Below are 14,405 nucleotides of genomic sequence, written 5' to 3' on the forward strand. Positions count from 1 at the left end.
GGCATGCTACCACTCCTAGGGCACTACACAGATAAGAGACTGAGGCACCATCCCCAGTCTTTCTGTGAAGGAGGCCCCTTTGCTCGTCCTGGAGATTTGACCAGGTTTCAGGCTTGATACACATTTAGTAGCCTCCAGAGCTTCTCTCAAAGAATGTAGGCTGCAGATGCCATCTGGGTTCTCTGCCTTGTTCCAGTTTGCCAGTATCAAGTACAAAAGAGCTTGTACATTCATCTGGAGACCAAATTTTTGCAACTACCACCCAGTGGACACCTCCAGATCAGCAGACCAGCAAGGCTTATGCTTGTAGTCCCACAGGACTGTATATATTTGCATGCATTTGAAAGTTGCTGCCTGAGGGCCTAGCTTACAAATAGCCTGAATCTAGGTGCTGGAGATCCTTCCCTTAGAGACGCTGACAGTTCTTGGTGCATCCTTAATACTGGGGGCTATTAAAAACGTAATAGGCGATGCTTGGAGAAGCACAAAGGTTTGAGAGACAACCAAGAGCTGAGGCAAGGGTGAGCAACAGGTTCACCTTCTATAAGAGACCACTCTTTCAAGACTGGGAGAGGTGGTTGATTCATCTTACACAGAGAGTTAAGCAACATGAAGGATCAGATTGGAATATACTCCAATTAAAAGAACAAGCTAAAACCTCAGGGAAAAAAAAACTTATGAAATGGAAATAAGTAATTTACCTGATAAGAAGTTCAAAGTAATGGCCATACAGATGCTAAGCAAATTGGGAAGATGGATGAACACAGTGAGAACTTTAACAAAGAGATGAAAAATATAATAAAATATCAAATAGAAGTCACAGAGCTACAGAATACAATAGCTAAATTGAAAAAATACTTTAGACAGGCTCATTAGCAGACTAGATGAAGCATAAGAAAGGATCAGTCTACTCAAAGACAAGGCAGTGGAACTCACCCCATCAAAGCAGTAAAAAGAGAAAATAATTTTAAAAAATGAAGATAGCATAAGATAGCCTATGGGACAACATCAGAAGGACTAACACTCATATTATAGATATTTCAGAAGAAGAGATAGAGAAAGGGGCAGAAATTTTAGAAGACATAATGGCCAAAAAGTTTATTAAACTGGGGAAGAAAATAAACGTCTAGATCCAGGAATCCCAGGGAGTTCCAAATGAAAGGAACTCAAAGAGACCTACACCAAGACACACTATAATTAAAATATCAGAAGTTAAGGACAAGGAGAGAGTATTAAAAGCAGCAAGAAAAAAACAACTTGTTACATACAGGGGATGCCCATAAGGCTATCAGCAGTTTTTCAGCAAAAACTTTGCAGGGAAGGGAGTGGCATGATATATTCAAAGTGCTAACAAAAAAGGAGAAAAATAAAAGAAAAAAAAAACTTCCAACCAAGAATACTCTACCTGGCAAAGTTATCATTCAGAATTGAAGGAGAAATAAAGAGTTTTCTAGGCAAGCAAAAGCTCAAGGAGTTCATTACCACTAATCTGAACCTTATAAGAATTATTAAGGGGACTTCTTTAAGCTGAAAAGATAGGGTACCAATTTAGTAACAAGAAAACATATGAAATAATAAATCTCACTAGAATTGTAAATATATAGCAAAGATGGTGTATTAATCACTTATAAGGCTAATATGAAGGTTAAAAGACAAGCATAGTAAAAATAACTATATTTACAATAATTAGCTAAGGGATATCCATGATACACAAAATAAAAAGATGTGAAATGTGACATCAAAAAACATAAAATGTGGTTGGAGGAAGTAAAAATGCTGAGCTTTAGAATGAGATCAAACTTAAGTTGTTGTCAACTTAAAATAAACTGTTATAGGTATAAGTTGTTTTATGTAAGCCTGAAGGTAACCACAAACCAAAAACCTATAGTAAATACACAAAAGATAAAGAGGAAGGGATATAATTATACCACTAAAGAAAATCATCAAACTACAAAGAAAGAGAGCAAGAGAAGAAGAAACAGAGAGGAACTATGATAACAGCCAGTAAACAATTAACAAAATGACAATAAGTACATACATATCAATAATTAAATTTAAATGGGCTAAATTCTGCAATCAAAAGACAATGAATTAAAAAAACAAGACCCTTCTATATGCTGCCTACAAGAGACTCACTTTAGATAAGGACACATACAGACTGATAGTGACAGAATGGGAAAAGATATTCCATGCAATGGAAACTAAAAGGAACCTGGAATAGCTATACTTATATTAGACAAAATAGACTTCAAAACAAAGATAGGCATTACATAACAATAAAAGTATCAATCCACAAGAGGACATAAAATTTATAAATATTTATGTAGTCAACATGGGAGTACCTAAATATATAAAGCAAATATTAATAAATGTAAAGGGAGAAATAAACGGTAATACATTAATAGTAGAGGACTTTAGGGGTGCCTGGTGGCTCAGTCGGTTAAGCGTCTGACTTCAGCTTAGGTCATGATCTCATGGTTCGTGGGTTCGAGCCCCACATCAGGCTCTGTGCTGACAGCTCACAGCCTGTAGCCTGCTTCAGATTCTGTGTCTCCCTCTTTCTCTGCCCCTCCCCTGCTCGTGCCCTGTCTCACTCTGTCTCTCAAAAATAAATAAATGTATTTTAAAAATTGAAAAAAATAGTAGGCAACTTTAATATTCCTCTTACATCAATTAATAGATCATCCAGAAAGAAAATCAGTAAGGAAACATTGTCCTTAAATGACACATTAGATCAGAAGGACTTAACAGGAATATACAAAGCATTCCATCCCAAAGCAAAATACACATTCTTCTCAAATGCAGATGAAACATTTTCCAGGATAGGTCATATGTTAGGCCACAAAACAAGTCTCAATAAATTTAAGAGGACTGAAATCCTATCAAGCATCTTTTCTGACCACAATAGTATGAAAGTAGAAATTAATTACTTGAAGCAAGCTGGAAAAGCCACAAATATGTGGTGATTAAACAACATGCTCCTGAACAACCAATTGGGTCAAAGAAGAAATCAAGAGAAAATTGAAAAATACCTTTAGAAAAACATAAATGGATCTATAACATACCACAATTTGTGGGATGCAGCAAAAGTAGTTCTAAGAGGGAAATTCATAGTGATAAATGCCTACTTGAGGAAACATGAAAAGCCTCAAATAAACAACCTAACTTTACACCTAAAGGAACAGAAAAAGAAGAAAAAGCCCAAAGTTAGTAGATGGAAGGAGATAAAGGAAATAAATATTAGAGCAGAAATAAATGAAATAGAGACTAAAAGGATGATATAGATCAATGAAACAAGAGCTGGATTCTTGAAAAGATAAACAAAATTGATAAGCCTTTAGCTAGACTTAACAAGAAAAAATGAGAAGACTCATATAAATAAAATCAGAAATGAAAGAGGCAGTGATACAACTGATACCATAGAAATACAAAGGATCACTAGAGACTACTATGAGCAATTAAATGCCAACAAAATAGACAACATAGAAGAAGTGGATAAATTCCTATAAACATACAACCTACAAAGAAGGAATCATGATAAAATAGAAAATCTGAACATACCAATTACTAAAAAGGAGATTAAATCTGTAATCAAAAACCTCCCAACAAACAAAAGTCCAGGACCAGACTACTTCAATGATAAATTCTACCAAACATTCAAAGAATTAGTACCAATTCTTCTCAAACTGTTCCAAAAAATAAAAGAGGGAACTCTTCCAAAATCATTTTATGAGGCCAGCATTACCCTAATAACAAAACCAGATGAGAATGCCAGAGGAAAAAAATATTACAGTGCAATATCCGAGATGAACATAGATGCAAAAATCATTGACAAAATACTAAGAAACTGAATCCAACAATATACTAAAAGATCATACACCATGATCAAGTGGGATTTACTCCAGGGATGTAGGATGGTCCAAGATCTGTAAATCAGCCAATATGATATATCATATCATAATATGTCATATTAACCAAGTGAAGGATAAAAATCATATGATCCAGATATTCAGATCAATGGAACAGAATAGAGAACCCAGAAATGGACCCACAAACGTATGGCCAACTTATCTTTGACAAAGCAGGAAAGAATATCCATTGGAATAAAAACAGTCTCTTCAGCAAGTGGTGCTGGGAAAACTGGACAGTGACATGCAGAAGAATGAACCTGGACCACTTTCTTACACTGTATACAAAAATAAACTCAAGGGGCGCCTGGGTGGCGCAGTCGGTTAAGCGTCCGACTTCAGCCAGGTCACGATCTCGCGGTCTGTGAGTTCGAGCCCCGCGTCAGGCTCTGGGCTGATGGCTCAGAGCCTGGAGCCTGTTTCCGATTCTGTGTCTCCCTCTCTCTCTGCCCCTCCCCCGTTCATGCTCTGTCTCTCTCTGTCCCAAAAATAAACAAACGTTGAAAAAAAAAATAAATAAACTCAAAATGGATGAAAGACCTAAACATAAGACAGGAAGCCATCAAAATCCTCGAGAAGAAAGCAGGCAAAAACCTCTTTGGTCTTGGCCACAACAACTTCTTACTCAACACGTCTCTGGAGGCAAGGGAAACAAAAGCAAAAATGAGCTATTGGGACCTCATCAAAATAAAAATCTACTGCACAGCAAAGGAAACAATCAGCAAAACTAAAAGGCAGCTGACAGAATGGGAGAAGATATTTGCAAATGACATATCAGATAAAGGGTTAGTATACAAAATCTATCAAGAACTTATCAAACTCAACACCCAAAAAGCAAATAATCCGGTGAAGAAATGGGCAAAAGACATGAATAGACACTTCTCCAACCAAGACATCCAGATGGCCAACCAACACATGAAAAAATGCTCCACAGCACTCATCATCAGGGAAATACAAATCAAAACCACAATGAGATACCACCTCACACTTGTTAGAATAGCTAACATTAACAATTCAGGCAACAACAGATGTTGGCAAGGGTGCAGAGAAAGAGGATGTCTTCTGCACTGCTGATGGGAATGCAAGCTGGTGCAGCCACTCTGGAAAACAGTATGGAGGTTCCTCAAAAAACTAAAAATAGAACTACCGTACAACCCAGCAATTGCACTACTAGGCATTTATCCAAGGGATACAGGTGTGCTGTTTTGAAGGGACACATGCACCCCCATGTTTACAGCAGCACTATCAACAATAGCCAAAGTATGGAAAGAGCCCAAATGTCCATCCAGGGATGAATGGATAAAGAAAATGTGGTATATTTATACAATGGAGTATTACTTAGCAATCAAAAAGAATGAAATCTTGCCATTTGCAACTACATGGATAGAACTGGAGGGTATTATGCTAACTGAAATTAGTCAGAGAAAGGCAAAAATCTTATGACTTCACTCATATGAGGACTTTAAGAGACAAAACAGGTGAACATAAGGGAAGGGAAACAAAAATAATATAAAAACAGGGAGGGGAACAAAACAGAAGAGACTCATAAATATGGAGAACAAACTGACAGTTACTGGAGGGGTTGTGGAGGGGGAATGGGCTAAGGGGCACTAAGGAATCTACTCCTGAAATCATTGTTGCACCATATGCTAATTTGGATATAAATTTTAAAAAAACATTAAAAATAAATAATTTAAAAATCATATGATCATGTCAATAGAGGCAGAAAAAGCATTTATCAAAATTCAACATCCATTTATAATAAAAACTCTCAACAAATTGGGTATAGAGGGAACATACCTCAACATAATAAAGGCCATATATGGCAAGCTCACAGCTAACATCCTACTCAGTGGTGAAAGCTGAAAATATTTCTTCTAAAATCAGGAACTAGACAAGGATGCCCACTCCTGCCACCTTTATTCAACATAGTATTGAAGAAATTGAAGAAGACACAAATAAACATAAAGATATGCTCATGGATTGGAAGAATCAATATTGTTAAAATGTCCATACTACCCAAGTCAATCTGCAGATTCAGTGCAATCCCTATCTAAATTCCAATGGCATTTTTCAAAATAATACAACAAATAATCATAAAATTTCTATGGAAACACACACACACACACACACACACACACACACACACACACTCCAAATAGCACAAAGTAATCTTGAGAAATAACAAAGCTAGAGGCATAATGCTTTCTGATTTCAAATGATATTACAAGGCTATAGTAATTAAAACAGTATGGTATTGGCATAAAAAGATACCTAGGGGCTCCTGGGTGGCTCAGTCAGTTAAGCATCCGACTTCAGCTCAGGTCATGATCTCAAGGTTCGTGAGTTTGAGCACCACATTGGGCTCTGTGCTAACAGCTCAGAGTCTCAAGCCTGCTTCAGATTCTGTCTCCATCTCTCTGCCTCTCCCCCACTTGCATTCTCTCTCTCTCTCTCTCTCTCTCTCTCTCTCTCAAATGTAAATAAAACATTAGAAAAAAAAGACACATAGATCAGGGGCACCTGGGTGTCTCAGTCGGTTAAGAATCCAACTTTGGACTTAACAGAAACCCATGGAGGAGGGGAAGGAAAAAAAAAAAAAAGAGGTTAGAGTGGGAGAGAGCCAAAGCATAAGAGACTCTTAAAAACTGAGAACAAACTGAGGGTTGATGGGGGGTGGGAGGGAGGGGAGGGTGGGTGATGGGTATTGAGGAGGGCACCATTTGGGATGAGCACTGGGTGTTGTATGGAAACCAATTTGACAATAAATTTCATATATTGGAAAAAAAATCCAACTTTGGCTAAGGTCATGATCTCACAGTTCACGAGTTCGAGTCCAACATCAGGCTCTCTGCTGTCAGCGGAGCCCACTTTGGATCCTCTGTCTTCCTCTCTCCCTGCCCCTCCCCCACTTGTCCATGAGCACGTGCACACACTCTCTCTCTTTCTCTGTCTCAAAAGTAAACACTTAAAAAAAAAGACACATAGATCAGTGGAGCAGTATAGAGAGCCTAGAAATAAACCCACACATATGTGGTCAACTAATTTACAATAGAGGAGCCAGGAATATGCAATGGGGAAAAGCCAATCTCTTCAATAAATAGTGTTGAGAAAACTGGACAGCCACATGCAAAAGATCAAAACTCGACTACTATCTTACACCATGTACAAAAATTAACTGAAAAGGGATTAAAGGCTTGAAAGTAATACCTGAAAATCCTAAGAGAAAACATAGGCAGTAAACTCCTTGACAAACGTCTTGCCGATTATTTTTTAATCTGACACCAAAAGCAAAAGTAACAAAAGCAAGAACAGATAAATGAACTGCATCAAACTAAAAAGCTTCTTCACAGCAAAGGAAACCGTCAACAAAATGAAAAGGCAATCTACTGAATGAGAGAAAATATTTTGCAAATCCTATATCTGATAAGATACTTATACCACAAATATGTAAAAAACTCATATGATTTCACTTACATGTGGAATCTAAAAACAAAACAAACAAAACAAAACAGAAACAGACTCATAAATACAAGACAAAAAAACTGGTGGTTGCCAGAGGGGTGCTTGAAGGGGATGGGCAAAAGAGGTGAAGAATATTCACAGGTCAAAACTTCCAGAAAAAAATGAATGAACAAATAAATAAATGTAAAAAGAAAATAAAATGGACTCAAAAATTACAAGAGATAAAGCCCTAGGAATTAACCTAGCAAAAGCTATGCAAAAAAATTAAAATTAAAAATAAATGTTTAAAAAGTTATGTAAAACATTTGGGGAGAAAACATTTAGGGACAAACTATTAAGTAACATAAAAGAAGACCTAAACAAGTGGATAAATTTAATGTTATTTTGGAAAAATCAACAGCAAGATGATAATTCTTCCCATATTAATCTATAAATTCACTGCAATTCAAATAGAATTTCCAATTGCATTTTCCATGCAACTTAATGAGGAGATTCTTAAATTCATATAGAATGGAAAAGGACCAAGAAAAGCCATACAAATATTTTTTAAGGTAACAGTGATAACAATAAATGTATTTCCATATCAGATTTTGTGATTGGACAGTAGCAGCTATTAAAATGGTAGGATTTCACCCATGGAAGAAAATAGAGAATGCAAAATTAGACCCAGACAGATGTATATCATAAAGGAACTATCATTATAAATTAGTAGAAAAAGAAAAAACTGTCCAAATGATAACAATGGAGAAAAAGATAAAAATTAAATCCTTACCTGACACCATTAAAATTTTTCTGTTTATTAATTAATTACAAGTAAAAAGAAAACATTTCTTTTAGAATAATAGATAGGAGGGGCACCTGGGTGGCTCAGTCACTTAAGCATCTGACTCTTGATTTTGGCTCAGGTCATAATCTCATGGTTGGTGAGTTTGAGCTCTTTATCAGGCTCTGCACTGACAGTGCAGAGCGTGCTTGGGATTCTCTCTCTGCCTCTCTCTCTCTGCCTCTCTCTTTCTCTCTCTCATAAATAAATAAATATTTTTTAAAAAGAATAATAGGAAAATATTTGTATGATATTAGTGTAGGAAATAATTAACATGATAGGAAAAGCATAAATCTTAAAGGAAAGCATTGCTAAGTGTGATTACATTAAAAGGAAAAATTTTCTGTATGGCAAAAGGCAACACAAAGACAAAAGCAAAGCTATAGATCAGGAAAACAAAATACTTGTAATGCATATAACTGACAGATAAATAATTTCTCACTTATGTAAAGAATTCCCTAAATCACTAAGAAAATTAAAAACAGGGTAAGAGACAAATGGACAAAAGGTAAAACCAAGAAAAACACAGAATAGGACACATAACCGTATGAAAAGATAGCCAACTTACTAGACGATACAAATTAAAACAATAACAGTCCATAACATACTCAACTACATTGAACATTTTTTTCAACATTTTTTTCATTTTTTTCATCGAACATACATTTCAAGTCCAGTAAAACCAAGTGTTGGTGAATAATGAGTGATTTACATAGATATGTACTGGAAAAATTCCAGCAGTTAGGAGGCAGTGATTAGAACCCCATGGGCACAGAATGGTGTCCTGGCCATATGAGGCAGGAGGCTAGCTCTGAGACCGTCATGAAACCAGTGTGCTCTATGAGACCCAGAAAAACTCCTCTCACAGGCCAACAAGCACAAAGGAAAATCATCACTGCCAAGGATTCTGAGTGAGGATAAAGTCCAATCCTGTACCATATTTAGGTGTGGACACAAATGTTTCCTATTTATTACTAGGGTGCAGAACTCCCCAGTAAATGCACCCAAAAAAAAAAACCCTGTGCACAAGTGTTCATAGCAGCATTCATTATCAGAGCCTAAAGACTATAACAACCCAAATGTCCTCAAGTCACAAATGGAGTAAAAGAAGTGGTATATCCATATGGCAGAATATTACAAAAGGAATTAAGTACTGATTCATGTTACAACATGAATAAACCTTGAAAACAGTATGCTGAGTGACAGAGGCCAGATCAAAGGCCATGTATGGTATGATTCTGTTTGTATGAAATGTCCAGAATGGGCAATCCACAGAAACAGAGAAGAGACTAGTCTTTGCTAGGGTTGGCGGTCAAGGGAAAAGGGAAATGATTACTAATGGGCACAGAGTTTCTTTTGGGGGGTGAAAAAATGTTTTAAAATTAAGTAATAGTGACCGTTACCTAATCCTATGGTCTGCTAAACCACTGAATTGTATACTTTGCCAGGTTACATTTTGTGGTATGTGAGTTATATCTCAATAAGCCTGTTATTTAAATATGTATGTACTTATTTACAATTTTAAAACATAATTGATGGATTAAACAGCATAATAGATAGATTAGATATAGTTGAGGAAGGAACGTACTGAAAGACTGAGCTGCGGAAAATGATCAAGGACTCGCTAAAGAGAAAGAAAGAGAAATACAATAGGAGAGGTAGGTTATGAGAAATGTAGACTAGAAAACAAATTCCAACATGATGGTAAGATTTACAGAATAAAGAATAAAGAGATGTAGAAAAGATATATTTTAAAAGATAGTAATTTTGTGATTAATTTTTTTCAAAATACAAGCCTATGCCCAATCTTCACTTGTATAACCCTCCAATTTATATTTTCCTTATCCCTTTGAATTTCTCCAAGTACATGTTGCTTCTGAAGTGGTGTTCTTTGCAATTACTGCATATTTAAAAATACGTTATGTATCATTGGTCTAGATTACATATACAATAGGTATCATATATTTACATCTTCATTCAGCAAAACAGAATTATTTTTTATTTTCAGAACGAGAGATCACATGGACATGTGTGTGTGCAAGCTGGAAGGGGGCAGAGGGAAAGGGAGGGAGAGAATCTTAAGCAGGCTCCGCACTCAACGCAGAGCCCAATGTGGGGCTCAGTCTCACGACCATGAGAGCGTGACCTGAGCTGAAAGCAAGAGCCCGATGCTCAACCGACTGAGCCACCCAGGCGCCCTACAGCAAAATAGAATTATCTACTTAATATGAATGATATTTTTTATGAACAATATTTGTCTTCTCTTTCAGTTCAATACTATTCTTTTTGGTTCCATTTGTAACCCCTTAATAAGAAATAATTTTGCTTGTCATCAAAAATTATCAAACATACAGTTTCTTGAATTTAGTCCTTCTGTAGATGGTTTCACAAAATGTCATTCTATCAGTAATAGTTCCTGTTACTATCTTCTCAAGGTTTGCCGTGGCTCTGGAAGCTGGCTCCTGTGAAGGTGTGCAGGCAGAGCCAAGAATGCATGTCTTACAGTCCTTGCTTATGCAGCAGGAAAGCCAAAGAACCCTGAGAGCCTTTTTCACATTCATTCCCTGGACCAGTGTCCTACCCATTTGCTCAGAAACTGCACCATCAACCATCGCCAGATCCCTAAAATGTGCCCTTCCTCCCAGAACTATTCCTTCAACAGAACAGTGAATACTGTTTCTATAAAGTGCCATGCATGGTTAGGCCCACTCCTCTAAGAGTCAAAAAAGAAAAAGAAAAAAAAAAGGAAAAGGAGAAGAAAAAGCAACAAGCTATATCCATATTCTTGCTAAATGATGAAACCAGCAGACTCCACAAACGGGCTGGGATGATGCTTGGCTTTCGTTCCTCCCGGGTCCCGTGTTACCATCTCCCTTGGTATGTCCCCCTCCTCCTTCCCTGACACAGAGCTTGTATCAACGGACACGGCACACTGAAATAGCTCAGGGGTTATTTATGTTTTATTCAGACACTTTCTTTTTGGTGAATAAAGTCTTCCAGACACAAAGATGTCAGATCTCTAAGGGTGAAATTCCAAAGCACTAATAGATAGCGAGGAACAAATTTTGGGCCAAACACATAGCACGTATTAGTATGTGTATTAAATGACTGAAAATATCAAGATGGAAGTGCCAGAAGAGTGCCCAGACTGGTGAGTTTTGGGGGACGTAACTGATGGAAGATCAGTGAGTCCTTGGAGGAAGTACTCCAAAGTTCCATAGAGCCAACGTGAACTCGGACTAGTATCCTTTCATTGGTTATGTGGTTAAAAATTCGGAGGGGGAAAAAAAAAAAAGCTAACTTTTACAAATTCTTCTTCCTCCCGTTTCTCCCTAAGCACAAACATAGTGTTATGGAATGTTTGAGAAAATATTTACCAAATGGCCAAGCATATGGTCAGTGGATCCGCCAGATAAGCTGACACCAACATCAAAGGAAGGGCAGGAGGGATGGGAAGGCTATGAGTCAGTGTGTCCACATCTCCTAGCGAGACAACCCCCCACATCCTCTGAATCTATTCTAGAGCCACACTTGCTCTTGCAAACACCTCAGCGCAGAGAGCCACAAAGGAATAGAACTTGAATAGAAAATGCTTGCCCTGCTGTTTCCTCTGGAAGCTGGACGCAGCCAGCTTCCGCAGTAGACAAGCCGTTATGATCAAAGAGAGAGGGAACCTGTTCCCTGGCCTTCTGCACCTGGGAAGGAAGGAGAGCTTTATCTGAGGTTGCTGCTGTAGACAAAAGTGCCCACCAGGAGGAGCACATGATGTATTCTCCACTGGGGGCACGCATGGACCCTGGCCTGCACGTCGTCGACTGCTTTATGGAGCATTGTACTGCTGGGTTCAGCCAGCAAGAGGCTCAAGAAAATTAGACAGTGGTACCTGGAGAGAATCTGGTTCTCACCTCGCATAGGGAGAAGAGAAGAAAAGGAGAACTCCATGTTAGTGACTTATACTCGATGTATCTAGAAACAAGACTGGGGGCACCTATCCACAAATGTAAATAGTTGTTATCTTTGCCTGATGGGATTATCAGTGATAGCTGTTACTTTATTTTTGCTTGTATCAGTTTTCTAAATGTTCTACAGTGAATATATGTTACTCTTAAAAGGGGGGGGGGGTAGGTGGTGGGAAATGTTCTCTAAATGTCTCCCACTTCACACACTGGAGAACATTAGCTCAGTTGACCGTCACACAACAATTCTCTAAGGTGGGAAAACCCACGTCACCATCTTCAGTTTGCAGATAAAGAAAATGAGGCCCCAAACTTCATCATTCTGCACTGGGTTATACTTATGCCAAGTGAGCTGACGTCACAGGCAAGCCCTGTTTTTGATGGCTAATACAGCCACCCACTGCCCTGAAGCCATATCACACTCTCCACTCCACCCCCTGTGACCTGCTGAAGGTTGCTGCTCATTGTTTAATCAATGGCTACTTGATCAGAGAAGGCAGCTTCCTTTATTCTGAGACTCAGGATCTATACCCATTGGTCAAGAAGTACAGTGTGGCTTGCTTTCTCCTGCTTATGGCCTCCCTTTGAAAAGAGGAATCTTAGAGAACAGAAGAGGTTAACTAGTGTGCCCAGGATGGCACAGCTTCCAAGTGGCATAGCTACTATGTAGACCTGACATTCTGACTATAGAGACCTCGCACTTAACCATTAGATTATAGTCCCTCAATTAAATAGTCAAGATTCATTCAAAACAATACAGGTGTGGAATTCTCAGCTGGCATACCACCGGAGCTGGGGGGAATCTCATTGTTCTTGACCTGCACTGGCCAATGTGAGTCAGAAGCACTAGAGATAAGAAGATAGCATGAATGGGAGATTGGTCACATCCAAAAGAATTAATCAAATACATTGAGGATAATGGAAGTCAGTCTTCTCACCATTGAAGAAGGGAGGTACAAATATGGAAAAGGCAAGACCCATGTGATATTGGATTGTAATTAGGGTCATTGGCATGAACATAGGGTTTCTAAAAGATATTGCTACAGATATAGATAACGTGTGTGCGTGTGTGTGTGTGTGTGTGTGTGTGTGTGTACCTCTACCCACTGAGAGGACCCAGATTCGATGACAGTCTGGTAGCACTGAGCACTTTTAATGCCTAAATCCTGATTTCTAAATACCATTCTCAACTAAAAAGAACTAGGGCTCCTGGCAGACATGGCTAAAGCATCAGATGAGCCCAAAATCTCTTATTGCAGAAATGAGGAAGTTCTCCAAGAATCATGTAACTATCAAAAGTCACAGGAGTTTGTAAAGGCACTCATTGGCCAAATCTGGGTCAGCTTGAGCATCACAGTAAATAATACTAGTAATGGATTCTAACTCATTTAATAAAAGAGGAATCCATGCATCCATGCTGATATAAACAAGGAAGAGGAAGCTCTACCTTATGCCAACTAATATGTGTAGAAGAAATGGTACCATTACATAATTACTTGTCCATAATATTAATAATAATTTGGGCAGGCATAAGCATCTGTGGATGCCACAAATAATGGAGAAAGGTGTAATGAGGAACCAGGTATTTATACAGTCTTGAGGTATCTCCCCACAAAATACGTATTAACATCTTAATGAATACTTAACAATACTTATTAATACCCCATCACAAAGTACTCATTAATTAACTTTACTATGGAGAAACCTGATAGACACCATCTTAACCAAATGACAAAAGTCAGTGTCACCAGTAATAGGTTAAATCAACATCACATACCTGCTGATAGTGTGCACTGAGAACACACAGTCATTTCTGTGGTGCTCTCGAGTTACATTTGAACCTAATCATGACAAAACAATGTCCAAATTGAAGGATATTCTTCAAAGTAACGGACTGGGACACTTCAAAACTGTCAAAGTCACAAAACATAAGACTGAATAGCTTGTTCCAGATTGAAGACAACTGAAGAGACACGCTAACGACATGCAGGGCATGATTCTGGAACTATAAAGGACATCACTGGTACAATCGGGGAAATTTCAGCAGGGATTTGTGAATTAGAAGATAGTACAGTATCAGTGTCCATTTCCTGATTTTGATAGGTGTCCTGTGGCTATGTAGGGAATGTTCTTGTTTTAAGGACACACACATTGAAGCATTTAGAGGTAATGGAGCACTGTGCCATTTGCAACTTAATTTCAAATGGTTGAGATGAAAATGGAGAAATGAAAAATATGGTGGAGTATCAGCAA

This window comes from Lynx canadensis, chromosome B4 (genome assembly GCF_007474595.2).
Source record: "Lynx canadensis isolate LIC74 chromosome B4, mLynCan4.pri.v2, whole genome shotgun sequence".
Lineage (NCBI taxonomy): Eukaryota > Metazoa > Chordata > Mammalia > Carnivora > Felidae > Lynx > Lynx canadensis.